Source organism: Dama dama, chromosome 4 (assembly GCF_033118175.1).
Source record: "Dama dama isolate Ldn47 chromosome 4, ASM3311817v1, whole genome shotgun sequence".
NCBI lineage: Eukaryota > Metazoa > Chordata > Mammalia > Artiodactyla > Cervidae > Dama > Dama dama.
This window is the reverse complement of record NC_083684.1, coordinates 56,023,900-56,050,871: the sequence shown is the minus strand read 5'-3', so window position 1 is coordinate 56,050,871 and position 26,972 is coordinate 56,023,900. Positions and strand designations below refer to the sequence as shown.

Genomic DNA, 26,972 nt, shown 5'->3' with positions numbered 1-26,972 from the left:
TGACACCTCTTTAGTACTGTGTCCCCCTGGGTCCTCTCTGAACAGGATCAATCTCAGTTACCAGGTGCTAAGGGCTGCCAAATGCAGTAGTACTAGAGGGAGAGGTCCACTGCATATCAATCTTTCCCCCGACTGTTTAAATTGTTAATCTTTCTTCATTTTTTCGCTTTGATTTTTATATTATGAAAGTATGCTAACACATTTACAGGAGACGTGAAAAATAGAGAACAAGTATTTCCATGGTATGTTATAATTATTTTTTAAATAGACAAATTAAGATTTTTAATTGGAGTTTCAACATCAAACACTCAGTGTTTCTCTAGGTGAGAGAAGAGGAAAGAACTGGAACTCATACAATCTTCTCCTGAAAAGATCTAACTGTCTGAAGGCCTGTTCTGCCAGTTTCCCCAGAGCACAGAGTGCCTCATTTCTGATTTTCACCCTGAACTCCTTTGAGGGGAGTAGAAAGTCAGCAGTTGCAGTGGCCATGATTTAATCCTTGTAGGCGTAGATGGCAAGTGTCAGTTTTCAGCTGGCAGAGCCCCTTTTTGCTCATAAACGTGACCATGATTTTGAGGGGGCGTTTCATGACCATTTGATCCCACGGTGCTGAGAATGTCCGTTCTCAGGTTTGGCAAAGATTTTGTTGACAGGCCACTCAATGTGCTGTTTACTGGACTAGGCCATAAAACAGTACCCAAGATCTAGCTTCATTTTCTAAGCTTAGTCATGAATTAGATATTACAATATAAAATTGACTCGTTTATAAAAACCAGTTGAAATAAATAAAACTTTTAAAGGCTTTTTCCAATTTTTCAAAATTTTACAATTAAAAGTCGAACTAGAGTAGCTATGGTTCAGTGTCAGGAGTCAGAGATGGTTTAGATAAGTGTTCCTGAGAACAGAGCCAGAGCCCTGGTCTCAAGGCACAGGGAAAGACAATCAGGTTCTAAGAGAATGGTGGCAGGTCTAAGCCAAATGATGGTCAGACAAAGCAAAATGGCCATCAAAAAGGACAACACAGAACACCGAGTTGAAACACACACATATAAACCTGGCAGTTCTCATCAGACACTCCCTTAAATACAAGAATAGAGTCTCTCAAAAAACCTCCGATAGAGACACAGAACTTCAGATCCAAGTACTAACAGAGTAAAGGAAAATATCTCAGGTCTTCAGAGATTTCAAAGGGAGGAAAGGAAGCCAGGTTGAAAGAAGGGGGAGGACCCAGGAGAGGGGGGAAAAGGGGTGGCCTTGCAGATGTCTCCTGCGACCTGCAGATACCCAGGCCTTATGGGACTTTACCCTGGGCCTCCAGACAAGGGAGGACTGGATCTCGGCCCTACCAGAGTCAGAGCAGAACAGAACCAGAATTCGAGTTCTCTGCCAAGAGGAGGTGATCAGTTTCCAATCCTCAGCTCAGGCTGAGGCCCTTCGACGAGATTCCTGCATCCAGGACCGGGGCACTAGAAAAAGCAGGAAGGAGAGGAAGGGATAAGGAGAAGAAAGAGAGACGGAAGGGGAGAGAGGTCAATAAAGTCTCTTGTTCCTTACCGGTCGGGGCACTCTGGCCAGTGCTCTGCGTCAGGAGGAGACCAGGGACAAACGGGTCCCGGCTGAGGCCGCTGGGTCTGGTCCATTGGCAGGCAAGCTGGCCGCTGAGTACCCTGAGTGGTCAGGGTGTCAGTTGCAGCCAAGAAGGATCCCACCAGACTCGCCATGTGTTGTGCTGTAGCCACGGCTTCCCGGAAACAAACTCACTCAGAAGGAAGATGCAGATAGTGGAGTGCAGTTTACTACACCGGCGGGCCAAAGGCAAAGTCGCCTCTCAGCCAAGGACCCCGACCACTTTTTGTGAAAACCTTATGTACCCTGAGTGTACTTGCTCAAACCCACCTCCCCAGATTCCTTGAAACTAGTCTGGACAAGGTAAAAGAGAGCTATGATCAAAGTTAACCCATGATTCATGTGTCACAAGACTCGATAAACAGTTGACATGTATCAGTTGGACTGTGGTCATATCCCGATAAACATAATGGGATTTACGACTTTGTTCTGTTACAGAGATAATTAGCATATTCTTTTAGGCAATGAAGAGTCCAAGTACCAGTCCTGAGGCTCTTTTACCCGGGGGTCTGGTTTCCCATTGGTATGCCACTTCTACAGACACCGGGCACAAAGTTCAGAGTCCACTGGGAGGGTGACCAGGCGTGTAGCCTAGTGTTCGCAGCCTGGCCTGACACGGAGCCCAGCTCTGTCTGCTTCATCCTCCAGTTGCAGGAAGGGGACCCCTTCCAGGGCTCGAAACCAGGATCTTGTCTAACACTCGGAAATGAATCACCTGAGGAGGCACATGTGCTGACAAAACGGAAAGTTTTCTTGGGAGAGGGCACCCGGTGGAGAAGGGAACCCGAAGGGGAAGGGAACCCAGGAGAACAGCTCTGTCACACAGCCTGCAGTCTCGGGTTTTATGGTGATGGGATTCGTTTCCGGGTTGTCTTTAGCCGATCATTCTGACTCACAGTCCTTCAGGTGGTGCACGCCTTCTTCAGCCCAGATGGGTGCCAGAAAGAAGGATTCTGCGAGGTGGTCGGACATATGGTGTCTCCTTTGGACCTTTCCCAAACTCTTCCTGTTGGTGGAGGCTCATTAGCTCCCTGTTCCTTGCCAGAACCTCCTGTTGTAAAACAACTCATGGCAATGGTTACGATGGTGCCTGGCCAGGGTGGGGTCAGTGTGCTTCCCCTAACACCCTGATCACCTGCACCATCTCTACTTAGCTGGAGAGGAAAGACTCAGCAGGCAGCTGAGAAAAGTTGACCAGTCCTGGTTAGAACAAGGTGAGCAGTCTTTCCCAGAAGACCGCCAACGTCCCGCTGAACTGGCTTTCTCAGAAGGCCATGGTAGCACGAGAATATACTCTATCAAACAATCCAAACGAAACGTCAAACCAAAGGGCACAGGAAGAATAGGAGCAAGCTACACGTGCTGCGAAGAAACAAGAAATTGAGAGGCAAAAACGAGAGAGAAGAGATGCTCCAAGGCTCTAAGGAAACAAGAAAATGGAAGTGTTCAAAATGAGGAGCCAGAAGACTCAAAATGGACAGCCAAAGTCAAATTTACAAATGGAGTATTTTCTAAGAAACTACAGGAAAAGAAGGGTAAAAATTTAGGGTGAAAATATCTACTTGCTATTGAGTACTTTTGGATGGGGACTGTCCCTCCTAACATGTAACTAAATGCGTCTACATAAACTGGATTGGGAAGGGATGGAAAAAAAAAAAAAAAACCAAACCATGTAGAAGTCATGCTGTTTTCAAATATTTTCAATTCTCGTTCATAGTTCATTTGATCGTTTTCCGGGAGCTGCGACAAGGACGTCAAGTATCATTCAACAAATCGTTTCCAAGTCGTTTGAAACGTTGTTTAAACTGGATTTCTACTTATTGCTTCATCAACCTATGGGACATCTGGGTGCAATGTAAAGGAGAAACCAGGTACTCATAGCACCGGCAATCTTTCCTGTTAAAAACTTCAAAATAGGTTTAATTGCACGCAGACAAATCAGTTTAAGAAATTCCTTTAACACATAAATGAAGTCGTTCTCGCTTTCTCACAAAACATAATGAGTATCTCGTTGCTTTCGCTCAGGCTGTGCCTGCGTCTTAACTCATAGCGGTGCCTCAGTGGGTCTGCAGAGAGGCCAGTGTCATTAGAAACAGAAGTTGAAAGTCACTCAGGGCGCTCCTAGTGAGGAGAGGCATCGCGCAGGGTGCAGGGACCCAGGGGAAGCGCCAGGTTTGAAAGAGCTTGTGGCGCCTTGAAGGAGGACTGTCTAGGGCAGAGCTGAGAGCTGGTGGTTTTCTGAAGAGGCGCCAGGAAGTGCCCGGTGGGGTGGGGCCAAGCCCTCTGCTGAGTATCGCTTTTTGAATAACCTGGGCGTGTTTGGAGCTCCGGAGGAGGTCTCTGATAGCCGGGGGCCTGGACTGGGGGAATTTCGGCTACGTGTGTGAGAAGCAGATGTGGAGGTACTTGTGTCTTCACAGAGCTGAGAAAGCTTGCTAGGGCTAGTGTGGTTGCACCCGAATCCTTGGGCACGTTGTGGCCATCAGAAGCCGTGCAGAGACTCCAGATGCCGGGAGATACATTTCCCAAAGCTTCTTCACTGCAGGAGTCTCTGAGGGCACTGACGGGCCTGTCTCTTGACTCGAACTTGGAAAGAAAATGTGTCAATGAGCACTGGGTTACCTCAGAACCCCAGGAAAGGACTAGAAGGTGTGAGACATCTGTGTCCTTAGCACATGAATGGTGCTTCCACTGCATCTCCTTGAAGGCGGATGTCATCTTATAAGCTCACAGAGATGCCGAAAGAAGTGTGGTGGGTCTGGAGGCTCCGCACTCAAACCAGTGGACCGGCCAGGTTGGTGGAAAAGAAAGTTTGCTTTATTTCAGACGCCGGCAGGCCGGGGACAGTTGGTGGACACCTGTCCAAAGGTTGACTGACCGCTCCCCCACCCAAACCCAGCGGGATTGGGGGAGGGTGTCAGGGCATGCGGGGGAATGTGGTCCCTTAAGTGGGGCAAGTGCAGGCTGGGTCTGGGGTTGGGCTGAAGAGGTGAGATCGAGGTCTGCCCCCTCCCCACACCCTTGGTGGGGTGTGTGCAGGCATCACAGCCAGGCTCCCGCTTTTGTTCTCCAGCTGGGAGGTGGTGATTGGGTTTTTGATCTGCTTTCCTATCTTGTGCATCATTTGCCCCAACTGTTCGTGTGGGGTCTTCCTGAAATAGGGACTGAACTCTTTTCCCCGAAATTGGCAGCTGGACTCTTAAGTACTGGACCGCTGGGGAAAGCCGGAACAATATATTAAGACAGGCCAGATCTGGGCCTCCTGTGGCCCTGGGCCTAAAACGTTCACATCAGGAAGCCTGTGGAAGGTTTCTCTGCCCCTTTCATTCCCCTACTTTATCCTCTAGGCGCCCATTTCTCCTCTGGGCTTCACGGGTATACATCTTGATTGGGATGTGATTTGATTTCAGAAATGGCCTTCTCAAACCATGCAGTGCCACCGCAGCCTCTCTAATTGTTCGGCTACTGAGCTGGATTTTCTCCAAACCTGTCTGGTCTCAAGTCCACAATGTGAGCCTGCGGACCTCCACTCCCCTTCCTGTTTCTCTGAGCCAGATGTGCTCTCCAGCGCCCTGGCCTCCACCCTCGACAGAGGGCTCCTGTCAACTCCCACCCCCACCCCTGCGCTTTCTCCTGCTGGAGACCCGCTCCCAGGCTAGGGTCCATGGTAGAGACCCTGGGCTGGACATCAGGCAGATCCCGCCAAAGAAACAGACCATCCACTGCACTGCATTCACTTATATCTTTTATTTTAGATAAATTGTAAGGTACAGTTCGGGCGAGGCAGAAAAGGAAAGCCGACCTCAACAGAAGTAGGCTACCTTTATTCAGGCAAGGAGGGCTGACAGTCGGCCTAAGGACCAGGGTGAGCACCGAGAGGGATCCAGGAGGCTTCATACTTATAGGGTGGTTTGTGGAAGCGATAAGGCACACGTGAATCAGGCAGGATATTTTGAGTATTCTTTTGTTGAGATTCTTTATTTTGAGTATTCTTTTGTAGCTAGAATTCTTTTGCAGTATTCTTTTGTAGTTAGAATTCTTTTGTAGTATTCTTTTGTAGGTAGGGGGTGATAAGTCTTCTGGGCGGGTGTAGGGGGTGGAAGGTTTCCCGACAGGCGGCGATAAGTCCCAGATAGATGCAACCGGCCTGGAGCATCAGGGCCCAACTAAAGCTCTGTTTCGTTTTCTCCGAAGTTAGATGATTCAGCAAGGGGCCTTTGAGACTGTTGTTCTCTTGTCTAGGCCCAAAAGACTCTTTCATAAATAGAGATTAAACCATAAAGACTTCAGATCGCTTGTGACCAAACATCGCCTTAAATATAGAAAAGATCCTCTTCTGTAAAGAACTCAGGCCCAGCTGGTTCCATGCCATGGAACCTATCTTCTCTAGGGCCCATCCGATGAAACATTTAACTAGGTGTTTAAGCAGCCATTTGAGGAGCGTCAGAGCCTGCTCCATTAGATATACCGTAATTCTGTAGAAGACATTCTGTAAACTCTGTAACTCATCTTTTACAAATTCACTTAATTTCTCAGTAAGAACATCAGCAAGTTCATTTTGAAGAGTTTTCATTAGCTTGGTCTTGGTAAAAGAAATAAATATCTCCATGCCGAGAAAGTGAGCTTCTCTGAGCTTCAGCTTGTCTGAACTTCAGCTTTTCTGGGCGCATCTGCTCCACTCAGTCCGAGCCCTGAATTTATTTTGGCTGAAGGAGCAGCAATCGGCCCATTCTTTAGGAAACAGTAACATACGAAAATGGCACTAAAGCGCAGCAGGAAATCCCCAGTTAGAGGTTGCAGTTTTCACTGTTACGTTAGATAAGTTTCACCAGGATTTCGATGTTCTATTTTTCAATGTTTTGTGTTACTAGAACTTCCCTAGCTTTACTTCCATTGTTGTCACTGTATTTTTGCAGATTTTTCTCATCACATCTCAGGTTAAGTCCTTGCCCTAGGGGTGTTTATTGCAGACATAGGTTGACTCCCTCAAATTATTGCGCAATGGGCCTCCTCTGGTCTCTGTCTGTCACAGCCCTTTTTCAGTCCCTGTGTTACTTGTGCTGTTGTAGCCTCCTGTTCTGGGAAACAAACTCACTCAGAAGGACAGTTCAGATAGTGGAGCGCAGTTTTTTACACCGTCGGGCCCAAGGCAGAGTCTCCTCTTAGCCAAGGACCCTGACCAGTTTTTCTGAAAACCTGTTATACCCTAAGTGTACGTGCCCAAACCCAGCTCCCCAAATTCCCTGAAACTAGTCTGAACGAAGGAAAAGAAAGACACAATCAAAGTTAACCCGTGATTCATATGCCTTAAGCCTAGGTAGTTAACAGTGGACAATTATCAATAGGCCTGTGGTCATACCCCAATAAGCATAATAGAATTTATGATTCTATTTGGTTACACAGATAATTAGGGTATTCTTTCAGGCAACAGAGAGTCTAGGTACGAGCCCTGGGGCTCTTCCTTCCAGGGGGCCTGGTTTTCCAGTTGGCATGTTGTTTCCATAGATACTGGGCATAGAGCTCAAAGTCCACAGTCCGGCCCAAGATGGAGCCCTGCTTTCAAATGGAGCCAGTTCTGTCTGTTTTCTCTTTCATCCCCCCGCGCTTGATGCTCCTAACTCATAGTATGAGCATCATTCACAGGGATATATTGCACCCTGGCTCTTCGACCTCCACTTTGGGAGAACGACATCAACCTTTGCGTTACAAAGTTCATAATACTTAGTAAAATAAAGGGTCCACAAAGCAGAACTATCAAGGCAACTGCAACAATGCTAAATATAGTTTTCCACCAATCACCCTTCACCCAAGATAGGACTGAAGTTCAAAACGGAAGATTATCATCAGACATAACTTTTACCTGAGCTTTCATGTCATCTAGGGTGGCTGATCTATAGCCAGACAAATCAGGAATATATACACAACATTGAACTTTAATGACAGCACAGGTCCCTCTTTGTCCTGAAACTGAGGTTAGTTTCAAGGTGATACCGGAAAGTGTTTGTTGCAGCAGATGCTTGTAGAGCTTCATCTCTTTTTCTTCTTTAAGATGATCTTGGTTTCCCGGGGATCAGTGGGGTCCTTTGTGTTTTCCCCTCGGCGTCCTCCAGGTCTGTGTGATATGCTCTCTTCACCCTCATGTGATGGATCCAGGGGGTGACATCTGCAACTTCAACTGCAGTCGGGCTGGTTAGAACAACAGTACACGGACCCGTCCAGTGTGGGGCCAACGAGTCGTGTTTCCAGTCCTTGACCACTCCTGATCCCTGGGCACACATTCATGAATCTGCTCCCCAAGGGGGAATGGCACCCTTTCTTGTACAAACTTCGCTCCCTGATTTATGACCTTACCCAGTTGTTCCATCTGCTGTGAAATCTCATGTCCCCTTACCTGAGGCAAATTTGTTGATACCTGTTTCATTCTGGGAGGCGACCTCCCATACACAATTTTGTCTGGAGAAGAGCCATGGGACCGCGGGGTCACCCTGAGTCTGAGCAGAGTCGTCGGAAACAAGTCCCCCCAGGAGCAGTCAGTCTCTGAGATCCACTGGGAGAGCGTCTCTGTATGTGTCCGGTTGGTTCATTCCACCATCTCAGAACTCTGGGGCCTATATGCTGTATGTAATTTCCACTTGATGTTTCAAGTTTTGCTCGCTGGTTATACTAAATCAGCTCTGAAAGACGGGCCATGGTCCGGTCCAATGCTGGTAGGAAATCCAAATCTGGGAACTGTCTTCCTAAGCAGGCACCGGGCGACTCTTGATGCTCTTCCAGTCCAGGTAGGAAAAGCTTCTACCCATCCCGAGAAAGCACACTCTATAACCAGCAGGAAACAGTAGTGTCGGTGAGGTTTCATTTCAGTGAAGTCCACTTCCGGGTGTTAAAAGGGCAGCGTGCCTTTTAGCTGAATCCCTGGAGGTTTCTGTCTGTGCTGAGCGGCAGCATGGACCTGTGAGCAGGCAGTGCAGTTCTGAGATTTTGTCCTGCATAGGGAAGAGAGGTGGGGAACCAAGAAACATTTTCAAATGAGCTCTTCCAGTTTATCATGGCCTAGATGGGTCGCTTGGTGTGTTGGGCTTACCAGGGTGGGTGCCAGCTCCTCCGGTACCAACAATTTGCCACTTGGCAATTCCCACCATCCCTTTTCAGGCGTGATGGCCCCTTGTGCTTTGGCTAGATGGTTGTGGGCTTCAGTGTACTTTGCAGAGTCTAGCGTTAGCTCAGGCAGCTCTGCCAATACCAGAGCTTTAACAGGGTCTTCGCTTGTCACCCCCAAGCCCTCGGCTGCTTGTCTAGCAAGGACTTGGCAGGAATTGGAAGCAGCCACTCTGAGCTTTATGCTTTCTGGTGTCTTTCCCCTGGTATAAGATTTCCAGCAGCTAATGAGGTCTGGTTTGCATTTGGTTCATGTGTGTCTGATCAAAAATGAGATAATGCTCCTTTGATTCCCTCTGAGAACCTCCTAGGACACATTTTGGAAGACTGGTCGACCTACACCTTTAAACCTATCAATAAGGACAAAATAGTTTAACACTATGTAGTCACAATATTCTTTAGACTTTGGAGAAAATGGTTGAGATGAAACTCTTTTGAAAGTTCAGAAAAGGTTTTTTTTTTTTTTTTTTGCATGTGCTGTTGGAGAGAATGACTTGATAACACACTTCAGTTTTTTAGAACACCTACCCTGAGAGAACAAAGATATTCCAAGGAGGAAAGTTGATGTTAAGCCTCACCATGTCCCTAAGTATTAATAGAAACACAGCCCACATTGCCTGTGTCTCAGCCTTGGCTTACTTAGAATTGCAACTGAGCTGGGAGAGGGGGGTGGGAGGAGGGAAGAAAAAGCCTTTGACCTCAAGTGTGTACATTTGACTGTTCTCTCTGTTTTTCATGAACTGACAAGTTTAACTGCAGTGCCTGATTCATGAAATGTAAAATGAGGAACAGATCTCTGCTCGTGTGTATGTCTCAGTGTGTCTTTGTCTCTAGATAATATTCCTGAGATTACTAACTAGAGATTATATTATATATTATCATATATAGAGCTCTAAATGCACTCTATTGCACTGACTTCAAATAAGCGCTTACAACTGTTGTATTTCTGAGTCACAGAATCTGGGAAATGTTCATGAAGTCTTTGTCTGGTACTGACATCATTTTAGCCTGTTTAACTGTGTCTATTACTAGAGACAGGAGACAGCAACTTTCTTTCATTGTACTTAGTTCTACTGCAAGTCACTAGGGCACACCTGTTGCAACATCTGTCAGCAAGAAAGTTCACTCACACTGCTATATTGTCATAAATAACTGAGATAAATGGCATAGATAAAATACTGACACATTGAGTTCTGAACAAGTCTATGTTTACTTATCTTTGCCTTTTATGAAAAACCACAGACATATTTGAGTTTATTAAGTACATATCTTGTACGACATAAAGGAAAATTGTGCCCTAAGGTATGTATGCCTTATAGGTTACAAAATCTACTGTTGATAAAAAAATTCAATTGCCTGTTTCTTGGTTTTAAGTTTTAAGGCATTTTAAAAATGCGATATGATTTAATATCTACTAAAAAGAAATGATGATAAAATAATAAAAAATAATAAACATAAATAAATGAAATGAAAATGAAAACATAATATATGAATAAAAATAATACAATAATATATGACATAATGACATAGGAATATATAAATATATAAAAATATAAATATATTACATGTATGTATATATAGTATAATTATTGTGTATTATATTATAATTATATTATATTATTATATTACAATTCTTATATCTGATATGTAAAATTTTTCTTATATTTATAAAAATTTCATGAAAATTTTTTAAATTTTCATTAAACAATTGTATACTTACTAAAAAATTATATATAGAATATGTATTACTATTACATATAATATTATACATATTAATAAGGATATATTTAATATATTTAGGATATATAATATATAAATATAGAATTTATACAAAAGTACATTAAATATATATATATATATGTTAATAATAAAACACATATTTATATAGAGGATTATACATATAAATTTATGTATAAATATATAATATTTACATGTAGAGATATAATTAATTTACATCTTATATTTCATTATATATAATTGCTATATGATATATTATATAAAGTAATTATATATATATAAGAATTATGTACATATATTATATATAAATGCAACCATTATATGTTGTAAAATTGATATATATATTGTGCATATATTGCTTAAATATATAATAAATGCTATTATATATATAATATTGATATGTGATATATAATAATATATATCACCTAAAATATATGTTATATATCAAAGTATATTATATATTACATATAATTTTTATTTTACTTTATTATATATACTTTAGTTTATATCCAAATAAAGTATGTTTACATATACTTTATTATTTTATTATAATTTTTATAGCTCTCTATATATATCCTGTATTATTTATATAATATATAAACAACACCATTTAATATTGATAGATAATTGAAATGGATTATATATAACTATATTAAATATGAAAATATCTAACATATGTAATAAATATTATTATATGCCGAGTATTTTTAATTTAATTATCATATATAATGTATGTAACATAACACATAATATCATATATGAATATATATTGAAATATATAATATTATATTGTTTTATATATATTATCATTATTAATATTAATATAATATCATCATTATCGAATACATATTAATTTATATAATATATGAAGTGTAACTTATTATGTTTATTATAATAATATACTGTCTATTTAACAAACATGTATATTAATTCAATAGAATCCTGAACAGTAACATATATATAATGTAATATAATATTTATATAATATTAAATATATGTAATATAATATTTAATTAATAAATAATATCTAATATACAATTATATAATCATAAAATATAATTACTTTATTGATATACAATATATGTTCTATATGTAATATATGCATTATTTTATTATTACATAATATAATATAATATATAACTTTTTATCATATATCTTTCTATATAACTGTACATATTATATACATGATATATATTTAATATTGGATATAACTATATACATAAATATAACTATCTAAATAATTGTATACTATAAGTTGTAACATACCCATATATATGAATATGTAAAAATATATTTTATTTATAAATTAAAAATGCATTAATTTTTATGTAACATATATTTCTATTAAAGTATTAGTTATTGAATAAATATAAATAAAAATTTATGTAAAAATTGGATGTTATATAAAATATAAATATAATATTTATATAAATATAATATATAAATATTTATATGAATATTTATGATATATATCACATGTAAATATATGTGATATAAAATATATGATATATGATACATAATATAAGATATATCAGATAGTATCATATGCAACAAGTATATAATATATAAAATAATATTTATCATTATACTTTACTATATACAGTTTACTGTCTGTAAAGTATATTTATATATACTTTGTTATCATTTTATATTTTACTTATTATATATACTGTAAAACACCATTATATAATTCAATAGAATACAATATAATATAATATTATCTGTTATACATTTTCTGTTCAGTTCAGTTTAGTTGCTCAGTCGTGTCCGACCTTTTGCGACCCCATGGACTGCATCATGCCAGGCCTCCCTGTCCATCACCAATTCCTAGAGTCCACCCAAACTTCTGTCCATTGAGTCAGTGATGCCATCCAACCATCTCATCCTCTGTTGTCCCCTACTCCGCCTGCCCTCAATCTCTCCCAGCTTGAGGGTCTTTTGAAATGAGTCAGCTCTTCACATCAGGTGGCCAAAGTATTGGAGTTTCAGCTTCAACATCAGTCCTTCCAATAAACACCCAGGACTGATCTCCTTTAGGATGGACTGGTTGGATCTCCTTGCAGTCCAAGGGACTCTCAAGAGTCTTCTCCATCACCACAGTTCAAAAGCATCAATTCTTCGGCGCTCAGCTTTCTCTACAGTCCACCTGTCACATCCGTACATGAGTACTGGATAAACTATAGCCTTGACTAAACGGACCTTTGTGGACAAAGTAAAGTCTCTGCTTTTTCATATGCTCTCTAGGTGGGTCATAGCTTTCCTTCCAAGGAGTAAGCGTCTTTTAATTTCATGGCTGCAGTCACCATCTGCAGTCATTTAGAGCCCCCAAAAATTAAGTCTCTCACTGCTTCCATTGTTTCCCCATCTATTTGCCATGACGTGATGGGACCTGATGCCATGATCTTAATTTTCTGAATGTTGAGCTTTAGCCAACTTTTTCACTCTCTTCTTTCACTTTCATCAAGAGGCTCTTTAGTTCTTCTTCGCTTTCTGCCATAAGGGTGGTGTCATCTGCATATCTCAGGTTACTGATATTTCTCCCTGCAATCTTGATTCCAGCTTCTGCTTCTTCCAGCCCAGCATTTCTCATGATGTGACATTAGCAAGAATTGTGTACAGTTCAGGATTGATTACAATTAAATATAATTTAATCAAGTAAATGACTTTTATTATTAATAGTAAGCTACAACAATACTGGAATTTGGTTTTCTCTCTCTGTTAACAGAACACACTTTCCTGGAATATTGAGTTGCCTTGGAGAACAGATGGTAAGTCTCGCTCTCTAGCTAACTCTGAGTGTTCCAGAGGAACTGTGAGGCATCTCAGAGGGAAATATTAGATTAACTAGCATCACTGGTATGTTAAACACCATGGGGAGCATTATCAAGTGAAGGAGAAGCTTTCCCAGGTTAAAGTGGGATGGATATTAGTAATAGAGACTTGCTAAAAAAAATTATGTAATTCCTAGAAACCTGGTAGGTCCCTACATCATAATTAGGACCTACCAGGGCATACCAAGTTCCGCTACCAAGTCACAGTTCTGGTTATTGTGACCAAGTTTCTTAACCCATCACATTCTGCTCAGGTGCGTCACCATGTCTTTCAATCTTTAAGTCAGTCCCACACAGTTACTATACTCTGATGGTTTTGCAAAAGGTCTTTATCGCCCAAGAAGATTCATAGGAGACACCATTTTGACAAGCACTGATGTCTGATCAATTTCACATTATACCAGGCAACTAACTGGATAAGAGAATTTTAAATCTCCATTTAAAAAACCTGCTGGTATTATAAAAGTGTTTAACAAAAGATGAAATGATGAGTCAACATGTAAATATAGTTTTAAAGTTTATGGGTTTTTGTCTTTTTTTTTGCTCTCAAATATTATTGATCTGTTGGCTTTCTGACAAACCCCAGCCCTTCCCCTCAAGCTAGTAATGATTGACAGCAATTGAATAAATGCCCTCTGTGAGTAAAACGGTAATATGTTACTTTTCTCTCTCTTGGTTTCTCCAGAAGTTAGAGATGTTTAACTCTGAGCAGCCTTATCAGGTAAATAAAAATGACTGTGTCCTGACATTTGCAATAATCTTAATATTTTGGGGCCCTTTAGAAGAGAGAAATCCGCAAGCAAAATCAAATGGCAGGATTTGGGCCTGCCTGGATTTCCTGGGGGTAAAATGGTATTGGTTCCTTGCTTTCTGGAATTCAGCCTGACACTCTCTTTTGTACATGTAGTTTTATGATTGACTTATTTATCGTTCTTGGAGGCTGGGTCTTTGATGCAGCGCACAGGCTCTTCGTTGCTAGCTCGGGCTTACTCTAGTTGCAACACTAATTGTGAACGAGACAATTCAAGCTCTAGCCTCACGGCAAAGACCACTGGGACACTACATATTTATCAGATGGAAACACTCAAAAACTCATCTTCCTTGTTGCCCTCTAAAATAGGAAGACTCTTTGGGAAAATATCACAAATCATTAATCATTATCTTCATGGTAATATGCTTTCATGTTTTTCAAATGTTGGTCCAAGGGCTATCACAAGGCAATCAAAGAGAGAAATAATATTTCCTTAACACAAACTGTTGATGCTAACAAAGCTTGGAACTTGAGATTACTTCCAGCTCTTGTGTCCTTTCCTCAAATTACATAGGCTGACTCCCCTTGGAACTGGAGCGGAGAAGGAACTTATGAGGCCTTCATAGATCCCCACCCATGTGCACCTGCCTTGTATCTATGAAAAACAACTTCAGTCAAGAATATATTTAATCATAGAAGTGAGCCAATACAGAAAGAAAGGAAACTGTCAAGGAAGTCAAAATTATAATATCGTAGCGATTAAACAAACTCATGGACTGTTAGCTCTTCCTCAAGGGCTATCGATAAATATTTGGAGCGGTCCTGGTTCCAAATGTCCTATTTGACCCCTTTTACAGGATCTGAAACCCCTGCCAGATGGAAGAAGTGAACTATGCCACCCACAAGCAGGAAGACCTGAGACCGGCTGGAACCACAAGGGTGATGCTGCTGCTGCCCGTGACCTCATCACAGACCCAACAGAAGAGCGTCCTCGGGTTGATCAGGCTCTGCTCCTTGAACAGCATAAGACTCCTCAGACCCCTCCAGGACCAGACACACAGCCTTTTATTTATGTTAATATTTTATTATCTATTTATTTGGCTGCCTTGGTTCTGATTTGCAGGTGCGGGATAGTCCCTACCTCCGGTGGGATCTTGCTTGTAGCGCAGAGACTCACCAGCTGTGGGGCGAGGGCTCAGCTGCTCCTGGGCTGTGAGATCTTAGATTCCCCATCAGGGATCGAACCCAGGTCCGGTGCATTTCAAGGTGGACTCTAAACCACCGGACGACTGGAAGTCCCAGGACACAGTCTTGAGCGCATTAGCCTGCTTGGTCCCCCGTGTATGGCAAAGCAGTAAAGCTGGTTTTTCCATTTCACTTAAAACTCTCTCTCTCAGATGTACTCTGGCCCCAGGACACAGAGGCCCAATTTTGGCAAGAAGATCTGGAGAGAGGCCAGGAGCCATTGGAAGAACAGGGTCCTGGGGGCAGGAGGGCTGAGGGATCTGAGTCCCAGTGGGGTGGAAGGCTGCGAGGGGCCCAACGGGGCTTCCGGAGGGGAGCCCTGAGGAGGCGTCCTCGGGAGCAGGCGCGGCGCTGCGGCGCAGACCCGGGGCTGCGGAGCCGGACTCCCGATCTCAGCGGAGCGGCCACAGGAGCCGAGGCGGCCCTGAGAGGGGTCGGGGCGCACAGGGCCCGGGCGCCAGTCATCAAGGGACAGAACAGGGTCAGAACAGAGAGGAGGAGAAGCTCTGTGCCACGGAGGCGCCCCCGGAGTGTGAGGACCGGCCCGGAGGGGAAGCGTGTGGACCAGGGTGTGGACTCCAAGGTGCTCTGTGCTTCCCAAGGCGGGGCCCAGGACGCTGGCGGTTCCAACAGCGCTGGGTGCACCTGAGGCCTCTTTGCCTCAAGAACGGAAACGGGATGCAGCCCCGTCCGTCCCCTCCGATCAGAGTTGTTCCTCTCCCTGACTTGTCCCACCCACCCCTCAGGGCAGTGCCCCTCTCTTCACCCCTCGCCCCCTAAACTCGTCCCCCATCCCCGGCTTTTCTAGATTCCTCGGTGCTCTGCACACTCCGAGGCCTGCCCCATCCTCCATTCCCTCCCCCTCCCCGCTCTCCAGGTTCGAGATTTCAGACAGGCTGGGACCTGGGCTGCAGTGCTTCCTCGTGGACACACAGCTTCTTGAGCCACAGACAGCAAGGAAACCACAAGGGACTAACAATCACTACACTCACGAGCAGTGGGGGCAAGTGATGCACCAGATCATAAAGAAAAGATCAAAACTCCAGTCCCCCCTTCACAGCTGGAGAGCTAAGTGGGGTCCTGGACGTGATGCCTGCACACAGCACCACCAAGGGGCTGCACAGACCTTGCATTCAGCCCTCCCGCCCAACGCTGGACCCAGCCCGCCCTCACCCCATTTAATGGAGCGGATTTCCCACACGCAACCCGACACCCCCTCACCCCCCAGGAGCAAAGAAGGGAACTTGTCACTTGTTTGACTCCCTTCCTGATGCACCCAGAGCTCCAATAAAACCTTGTCTGAATATCCTGTCTGGCCTCTTATCAGTGTCTGTTGACTTAGGATTCCAAGAACCCTGGTGGGTCACATGCCCTTCCGGCTCTGCACACTCCTAGGTCAGCCCTGTCCTCCCTGCCCCTCCCTGTCTTCCAGATGCTCTGTCCTCGGTGCCACCCCTTCCCTGGACCCTGGATCCGTTTTCCCTCCACTGTGGTCTCAGTTTGTTTCACCTACTCACATGTATCAGCATCTCCCAGACACGGTGGAAGCAGGGCTTCGACTTCCAAGGTGGGCATTCGCTTTCCTACAGAGCTTCTCCAGATGCTGGAGGCCCCAGCCAGACCCCCTCTGAGAGAAATCCTGCCCTTCTCAGCCTGGTCCCAGCTGGAGCCTGGAAAGCCTGCCCTCTGTCCCACACTCTAGACCCCACTCCAAGACCTCTCACCATTGGCCTCCCTCACGTCCCCTGGGCTTGAGTCCGGGAAGCCTTTACGCTCACACCCAGGCTCAACTCCCTTCACTTTAAATTCTAAAATTATTTCATTGACAATTTTGAAAGGCACTTTCCATTTACAGCTCTTACAAAATATTGCCTATATTCCCCGTGTTGCACGATCCATCCTTGAGGCTGTCTTAGGGCTTCTCAGGTGGCACTAGTATTCAAGAATCCACCTGCCAATGCAGGACACACAGGAGACACGGGATCAATCCCTGGGTAGGGGAGATCGCCTGCAGAAGGAAATGGTAACCCAATCCCAGTATTCTTGCCTGGAAAATTCCATGGACAGGGGAGCCTGTCTTACTCCCAGCAGTTTGCACCTCCTCCTCCCCACCATAGTTAAGCCCCTTCTCTCCTACGAGAAACCACTAGTCATTCAAAGTATCAGTGAGTCTGCTGCTTTTGTGTTGTACGCACTACCTTGCTTATTTGTCAGGTTCCTCATGTTAGTGAACCCGACATTATTTGTAACTATTTTCTCCCCTTCAGGCTGTTATCTCTCTTTAGTCGGTGTTTTCCTTTGCTGTGCAAAACTTTTCAACTTCATTAGGCCCGGGAAAACCCACTGGAGAATAGATAGGCACCCGCTCCAGTATTCTTGGGCTTCCCCAGTGGCTCAGCTGCTAAAGAATCCGTCTGCAGTGTTGGAGACCTGGGTTTGATCCCTGGGTTGCAAAGATCCCCTGGAGAAGGGAAAGGTTACCCACCCCAGTATTCTGGCCTGGAGAATTCCATGGACTGTCTAGTCCATGGGGTCGCGAAGAGTCAGACATGACTGAAGAGGCTTAGCATGGCAATCTTTTTTAAAAAAATTATTTTTTAATTGGAGAAAAATTGCTTAACAATGTTATGTTGGTTTCTGTCATACAACAGTGTGAATCAGTCATAATTACATATATATGTGTGTATATATATATACATATATATCCCATCCCTCGAGAACCTCCCTCCCTCCCTCTCCCCCAGCCCACCCCTCTAGCTCATCACAGAGCAGGACGCTGGGCTCCCTGCACTATATAGCAACTTCTCGGCTGATCTGTGTGAGACGTGGCTGTGTGTACATGTCGATGCATCTTTCTCCATTCGTCCCACTCTGTCCTTCCCCAGTGCTGTCCACCAGTCCTTTCTTTATATCTGCATCTCCATTCCTTCTCTGAAAACCGGTTCATCAATATCATTTTTCTAGATTCCATATATATCATTAATATACAATATTTGTTGTTCTCTGACGTACTTCACTCCGTGTGACAGGGTCTCGGTTCATCTACCTCACTAGAACTTACTCAACTTTTTTCCTTTTTATAGCTGAGTAATATGGTTTTTCCAGTGGTCATGTATGGATGTGAGAGCTGGACTCTGAAGAAAGCTGAGCGCCAGAGAATTGATGCTTCTGAATTGTGGTGTTAGAGAAGACCCTTGAGATCCCTTGGACTGCAAGGAGATCCAGCCAGTCCATCCTAAAGGAGATCAGTCTTGGGTGTTCATTGGAAGGACTGATGTTGAAGCTGAAACTCCAATACTTTGGCCACCTGATGCAAAGAGTTGACTCGTTGGAAAAGACCCTGATGCTGGGAGGGATTGGGGGCAGGAGGAGAAGGGGATGACAGAGGATGAGATGGTTGGATGGCATCACCAACTCGATGGACATGGGTTTGGGTAAACCCCAGGAGTTGGTGATGGACAGGGAGGCCTGGCGTGCTGCGATTCATGGGGTTGCAAAGGGTCGGACACGACTGAGTGACTGAACTGAACTGAATATTCCATTGTATATACATACATACCACAACTTCTTTATCCATGGACATCTAGGTTGCTTCCATGTGCTGCAGTGAACACTGGAATAATAGACTTTTTGATGATGGTCATTCTGACCAGTGTAGGGTGAAACCTTATTCTAGTACTGATTTGCAGTTCTTTATAATTTGTGACGTTCAGTATCTTTCCAGGTCCCTGTTTACCTTCTACACTGCGAGTACAACTTACCTCTTGAAATTAGCTTTTTGAAGGTCTGCCCTGTTTTGAATTCTTTTCCGGTGATTTACCCCTGGGCATTTCTTAAGGGCAGGTGTTATTTCCAGCCCCACAGGCTTGTGAATACCCATCAGCCCAGGTTTTCAAGCGGTTGTTTTGGGAAAAGGCCACAAGGCGGCAGCATTTCTTCATGCCCAACTCTGGGTACCTGGGCAACCAGAGCCTTAGGACAAGTCCTATGCCTGGGTTGTCAGTGAGAGTGGCTATGCGCAAGGCTTGTGGCTCCTTACTTCCTCCCCCTTACCCTCCATCCCCAAGACAGATGCCGATTGCAACACCACTCTGCAGAAGGTGGTGTCATCCACAGGTGAGCTGACGCTAAGGAAGGAAGCTGGAGGTGAGAACCCCACCACCAGGAGACGCAGAGCCCGGACTTTGCAAAGCTCTTCCAGCCCTGAGGCTCCGCCATCCTTTGGGGGCACTATGGTTGGTTCTGCTGCAGGAGGGCCCATCTGGCTCTGGAGACTGTGGGCTCATACAGAGGGGAAAAGTAAGTTCATGTCTATTGCGGTGGGGGGCTCATTGCTGGGCACCCTCCCCGGACCCTCAGCCCCACTACAGTCCAGTCTGGGGACCCAAGCCTACTCAGGCTCCAAGGATGTGACATCAGCCCAGGTCCCAAGGCTTGAGGAGGATAGAGTCTTCAGTTCTTTTTATTTATTTATTTATTTTTGTCTTTCTATTGTCTTTCAATTCTATTTTGAATCGAAATACGTAGGTTATTTACACTGTGGTGGGTTTTGGTTTTTTAGGTGCACAGCAACTTGAATAGTTTACACATGACTTAGATGTTCTTTGTCAGCTTCGTTCTCCATGTAGGTCATTACAGAATGGTGAGTAGGGTTCCTTGTGCTTTGCAGTGGGTCCTTGTGAATTATTTCATAAACACTAGTGTATCTGTTATTCTCATGTTACTAATTTCTCCCTGCCCCCAAACTTTCAGTTTTTGGTAACCATAAGTACTGTTTCTAAGTCTGGGAAGCTGTTACTGTTTTGTAAAGAAGTTCGTTGTATCCATGTTTAGATTCCATCTAGAAGTGATATCTTAGGATCTTTGTCTTTCACTTATTTATGATCATCTCTAGGTCCATTTATGCTGCTGCCAATGGCACTATTTCCTTTGTGTGTTTTTTTTTTTTTTTTACATAGTTGAGTGTATTCCAGTATATAGATGGACCACTTACCCTTTATTTCTCTATTGATGGATGTTTTGGTGGATGGTCTGTCTTGGAGGTTGTCAATAGTGCTGCCTTGAAAATAGAGGTGGAGGTATCATTTTAAATTCTGATTTTCTCTGGATTTAAGACAAGGAGTGGGCTTGCCAGATCAGATGGTAACTCTGTATTTGGTATTTTAAGGAATCGCCACACCGTTTTCCTTCGTGGCTGCACCCATCCATATACATCTCTAAAACAGTGTAGGAGGATTCCCTGTTCTCCTTGCCCTCAGCTGCACTTAATTTTTTATAGATCTTGTGAAGATTAAGGGCTTCCCTGGTGGCTCAGATGGTAAAGCATTTGCTTGCAAGGCGGGAGACCTGGGTTCAATCCCTAGGTTGGGAAGATCCCCTGGAGAAGGAAACAGCAACCCACTCTAGTATTCTCGCCTAGAGAATTCCCATGGACAGAGGAGCCTGGTGGGCTACAGTCTATAGGATTGCTAAAGAGTCAAAGACGCTTGACTGATTAACACTTTCACTTTTCGAAGATGGTCATTCTGAGGGAGGTAATTTGACACCTCATTGCAGTTTTGAGTGCCATTTCCCTAACAGTGATCCCGAGCATCTTTTCATGTGATTTATGTCCATCTGGATGCCTTCTTTGGACAAATGTCCATTTAGATCTTTGGCCCATATTCTATTGGGTTGATTGTTTTATATATATATTTAGATGGATAGATAGATCTGTATGAACTGTTTGCATGTTTTGGAGATGAACTCCTTGTTTTTAAATTTGGTGGCAAACATTTTCTTCCCCATTTTGAGGTTTGTCTCCTTCTTTCCTTTAGGGTTTTCTGTGCTGTTGGAAAGCTTTTGAGGTTAATGAGGTCCCTTTTGTCGAGTTTTGCTTTAATTTTCCTTATTGTAAGAGTTGATCCAAAATGAACTTGCTGCGATTCATGTCAAAGCAAGTTCTGCGTATATTTTCCTTGAGAGGTTTAGCATATCGTCCCTCCATTTAGCTCTTTAATTGATTTGGAGTTTCATTTTCTGCAAGTGGTTAGGGAGAGATGTAAATTCTTTCACTTTTCACTGTTTAAGGAGCCTCCACCCTGTCCTCCGTCCTGGCTGTTAACAACATGCGTTGGCAGCGTCAGTGTAGGAGGGTTCCCTTTTCTCCACAACCTCTCCAGAATTTATTGTTTTAGACTTTTTCACAAAGGCCATTCTGACAGGTATTTGATTTGAGTTTTTATAAGATTCATGATGTTGAAAGTTTTTCATGTGATTAAAAAGAAACAACACTGTGGGCACAAATGATCTCTCAAGATTGTCTTGTTGACCGTCTGCCCTGATCGAAAATCTTTTTCCAGAACCTACCTGAGGACATTTGTTAAGGATAGGTGTTTTTTCCCACATCCCTTCAGGCTTGGTGACTGACTTTGAAGAACCCATCAGCAGAGGTTCCCATTGTTGTTACCCAAAATGGCCACAAGGGGGGAGAATGCTCCACACTGGCTTTTGTTGTGTTTTGTTTTTGTTTCTCTAGCTAATTTTAATTTTCTATCTGGCTTCCCTGGTGGCTCAGAAAGTAATGAATCTGCCTGCAATGCAGGAGACCCGAGTTCAACCCCTGGGTCAGGAAGATCCCTGGAGAAGAGAATGGCAACCCACTCCAGTATTCTTGCCTGGAGAATCCCATGGACAGAGGAGCCTGCTGGGCTGCAGTCCACGGAGGTTGCAAAGAGTCGGACAGGACTGAGCACCTAATGCTTTCACGTCTGCTGTCTTGAATATTGTCAGTAGTGCTGCCCTGAATATAGGGGAGCAAATAGCACCTTACATTACGATTTTCTCCGGATCTGAGGCGAGAGGTGGGCTTGCCAAACCTCTATACTGTTTTCCTTTGTGACCTGCCCTGCCCGTTTCCAGCCCCGCCCCCAGTGTAGAAGAATCCCGTCTTCCCAGCAGCATTTATTCTCTGTTTCTCTTTTGGAGGAGGGCCATTCTGCCCTGTGTGAGGTGACTGGCACTTACCTAACAGTGACACTAAGCATCTTTTATGCGCTTTATGTCCTTCTGGCTGCCTTCTTTAGTGAAATATTCATTTAGATCTTTGGCATCATTTTCTATTGGGTTGGGTTTTTTATTATTCTCTTTACTGAGCTTTATGAGCTGTCTGCCTGTTTTCTAGATAAATTCTGACTTTTTATTTTTGGTTGCAAACTGCTTTTTTCCTATGCTGTGTGCTTTCCTTTCTTTTTTTAGGGTTTTCCTTGCTGGGCAATAGCTTTTCAGGTTACTGAGGGCCCTTCTGCTGAGTTATGTCTTATTTTTCATTATTCTAAGAGTGGGTCCAAAAACAACTTGCTGCCATTTCTGTCAAAGTGTGTTCTGCCTATATTTTCCTCAGCAGCTTTAGAGTAATTGTCCCTTCTTTGCGTTCTTTAATTGATTTGGAGTTTCTTTTCCAGTATGGGGTTAGGGAGTGTTGATAATTTCATTTGCTTTTCACTTGTTTAAGGAACCTCCATTCTCTCCTTTGAGCTGGCTGTTAGCAGTTTACATTCCCAGCATCAAGGCAGGATAGAGTCCTATCCTCGAAAACTTCTCTGCTATTTATTGTCTGTAGATATTTTGACAAAGGCGATTCTGACAGGCTTGAAAAGATGCCTAGTTCTAGTTTTGATTGGCATTATCTCTAATAATTAGTGATGTGAGCATCTTTTCATGTACCTTATGGCCATCTGGATGCCTATGTGGGAGAAATGTCCATTTAGGTCTTTCGCCCATTTTTTAATTTTTTTAATTGAACAGCATGAGTTGTTTGCATGTCTGGGAAATGCATTCCTTATTTTCTCCTTGGTTGCAAACATTTTTTTTTTCCTGGGGATTATCTTTGTTTTCCTTTCGGGTTTCCCTATGGACAAACAGAAGCAGAAGACATTAATTAAGACGAGGTGGCAAGAATACATAGAAGAGCTATATAAAAAAAGATCTTCATGACCCAGGTAATCACGACGGTGTGATCACTCACCTAGACATCTTGCAGTGGGAAGTCAAGTGGGCCTTAGGAAGCATCACTATGAGCAAAGCTAGTGGAGGCGATGGAATTTCAGTTGAGCTGTTTCAAATCCTAAAAGATGATGCTGTGAAAATGCTGTGCTCAATATGTTAGCAAATTTGGAAAACTCAGCAATGGCCACATGACTGGAAAACGTCAGTTTTCATTTCAATCCCAAAGAAAGGCAACACCAAAGAATGTTCAAACTACTCCACAACTGCACTCATCTCACAAGCTAGCAAAGTCATGATCAAAATTCTCCAAACCAGGCTTCAACAGTACGTGAACCATGAACTTCCAGATGTTCAAGCTGGATTTAGAAAAGGCAGAGGAACCAGAGATCAAATTGCCAACATCCACTGGATCATCAAAAAAACAAGAGAGTTCCAGAAAAACATCTACTTCTGTTCTATTGACTATGCCAAAGCCTTTGACTGTGTGGATCACAACAAACTGTGGAAAATTCTTCAAGAGATGGAAATACCAGACCACCTGACCTGCATCTTGAGAAATCTGTATGCAGGTCAAGATGCAACAGTTAGAACTGGACATGGAACAACAGACTGGTTCCAAATTGGGGAAGGAGTCTGCCAAGGTTGTATATTGTCACCCTGATTATTTAACTTAGGTGCACAGTACATCATGAGAAATGTTGGGCTGGATAAAGCACAAGCTGGAATCAAGCTGGACTCAAGATTTCCGGGAAAAATATCAATAACCTCAGATATGCAGATGACACCACCCTCATGGCAGAAAGCAAAGAAGAACTAAAGAACCTCTTGATGAAAGTGAAAGAGGAGGGTGAAAAAGTTGGCTTAAAACTCAACATTCAGAAAACTAAGATCATGGCATCTGGTCCCATCACTTCATGGCAAATAGATGGGGAAACAATGGAAGCAGTGAGAGACTTTATTTTTTTGGACTCAAAAATGACTGCAGATGGCGACTGCAGCCATGAGATTAAAAGAAGTGTGTTCCTTGGAAGAAAAGCTATGGCCAGCCTAGATAACATATCAAAAAGCAGAGACATTACTTCACTAACAATGGTCCATCTAGTCAAAAGTATGGTTTTTCCAGTAGTCATGTATAGATGTGGGAGCTGGACCATAACGAAAGCTGAGTGCCGAAGAATTGATGCCTTTGAACTGTGGTATTGGAGAAGACTCTTGAGAGTCCCTTAGACTGCAAGGAGATCCAACCAGTCCATCCTTAAAAAAATCAGTCCTGAGTATTCATTGGAAGGATTGATGGAAATGCCAGAACTCCAATACTTTGGCCATCGGATGTGAAGAACTGACTCATTTGGAAGGCAGGAGGCGAAGGGGACAACAGAGGATGAGGTGGTTGGAGGGCATCACAGACTCCACGGAGCTGAGTTTGAGCAAGCTCCGGAAGCTGGTAATGGACAGGGAAGCCTGGCCTGCTGCAGTCCGTGTGGTCGCAAAGAGTCAGACACGACTTAGCGACTGAACTGAACTGAACTGATTGAATACATTGAAAGAACCTATATGGGAAAAGACCTCCTCCCCCCAAAATAGATATATGTTCATGTATAACAAAACCAAGTTCTGTACCTAAAAGAAACGCAACATCGGAAATCAACTCTACTTCAATAGAAAAGAAACGCTAAACCAAGACAAAAAACACAGCTGGAGCAGGGAGAAAATGCTGCCCCCTTGTGGCCACGTTTGTATCAGCAACTGAAAAACCTCTGCTCTTGGACACTCAGCCACCTGCTACGTGGGAGACCTGGGTTCCATCCCTGGGTTGGGAAGATCCCCTGAAGAAGGGGACAGCTACCCACTCCAGTATTCTGGCTTGGAGAATTCCATGGACTGTATAGTCCATGGAGTCGCAAAGAGTCAGACATGACTGAGCGACTTTCACTTTCACTTGGACACTTTGACCAGGCCCACAAGAATGTAAGGAAAAAACACCTGTCCTCAACAAATGTCCTCAAGTAGGTCCTGGAAAAAGCATTCAAAAGAGGGCAGACGCCAAGAGGCCAATCTCCACAGGTCAGTTTTACACTGTTTTGTTGTTATTTTTTAAAAATCATATAAAAAGCCTCCACACACTAAAATCTTATAGAAATGCAAATCAAAACTACAACGAGGAATCACCTCACACTGGTCAAAATGACCTTTGTCAGAAAGTCCACAAACAATAAATGCTGGTAGGTTTTGGAGAAAAGGGAATTCTCCTGCACTGATACTGTCAATGTAAATTGTTAAGAGTCCATAGAGAGGCGACGGTGGAGGTTCCTTAAACAAGAGAACAGTGAATGAAATTATGACACTCCCTATCTCCCTACAGAAAAAGAGAATTCCAAAGAGCTAAACTGAGGGCCAATTACTCTAAACCTCTTGAGGGATTTAGAGGGAAAACACACTTTGACATAAATTGCAGCAAGCCCTTTTGGATCTGTTGCAGGAAGGGGGACCCCTTCCAGGACCCGAACCTGGGCTCTTGTCTAACACTCGGAAATGAATTGTCCCAGGAGACACACGTGCTGACAAAGCGGGAGATTTTCTTTGGAAAGGGCACCCGGGTGGAGAGCAGGGGGGGAAGGGAACCCAGGAGAACAGCTCTGTCACATGGCCTGCACTCTCGGGTTTTACGGTGATGGGATTAGTTTCCGGGTTGTCTTTAGCCGATCATTCTGACTCAGAGTCCTTCCGTGATGCACGCCTTCTTCAGCCCAGATGGATGCCAGAGAGAAGGATTCTGGTAGATGGTTGGACATGTGGTGTATCCTTTGGACCTTTCCCGACCTCTCCTGGTTGGTGGTGGGTGGCTTATAAGTTCCCTGCTCCTTACCAGGACCTCCTGTCATAAAACAACTCATGGCAATGGTTACTATGGTGCCTGGCCAGGGTGGGCAGTCTCAGTCAGTGTGCTTCTCCTAACAGATCCACTTTTAAAATAATGAAAAATTAAACAAAACTCAACAAAAGAGCCTCTAACCTCAAAAGCTTTTGCATGTCAAGGGAAACCATAAACCAAACTTTAAAAAACCTTGGACTGGGGGGAATAAATGTTTGCAACTGAATTTAGAAACAAGGAATTTATCTTCAAAACATGCAAACAGCTCATGCAGCTCAATACCGAAAAAACAATCAACCCAATAGAAAAATGGGCCAAAGATCTAAATGGACGTTTGTCCAAAGAAGGCATCCAGGTGGGCATAAAGCACCAAAAAAGCTGCTCAGCATCACTAATTACTGGAGAAATGCAAATCAAAATGGCAACAAGGTATCACCACACACCTCTCAGAATGTCCATCTTCTCAAAGATCTACAAAGATTAAATGTTGCTGAAGGCTAGGGGAACAGGGAATCCTCCTACACTGTGGGTGGGGAAGTAAATGTGTGGGTGCAGCCATGAAGTAAAACAGTATGGAGGTTCCTTAAGACATTAACTATAGAGTTACCACATGATCTGACAAGCCCACTCCTTGCCTTAGATCCGGAAGGAAGATTCATTTTAAATGACACGTGCACCCCTCTTTTCAGGGCAGCACTATTGACAATATCAAAGACAGAGCATCAACCAAAATGTCCATCCATAGAGAAATGAAGAGTAACTAGTCCTC

The 26,972-nt window shown here is 43.4% G+C and overlaps 1 long non-coding RNA gene across 2 annotated transcripts; it reads left to right on the top strand.

Annotated features, from left to right (window-relative positions):
- The first annotated feature begins 4,019 nt into the window (after positions 1–4,019).
- Positions 4,020–16,642, top strand: LOC133051226 (uncharacterized). Of its 2 annotated transcripts, XR_009691801.1 has the most exons (4): positions 4,020–4,420; positions 13,244–13,286; positions 14,035–14,070; positions 14,958–16,642. It is a non-coding gene; the product is annotated as an uncharacterized LOC133051226 (long non-coding RNA). The 2 variants fall into 2 exon arrangements; XR_009691800.1 differs by lacking the exon at positions 14,035–14,070.
- Positions 16,643–26,972: the final 10,330 nt, after the last annotated feature.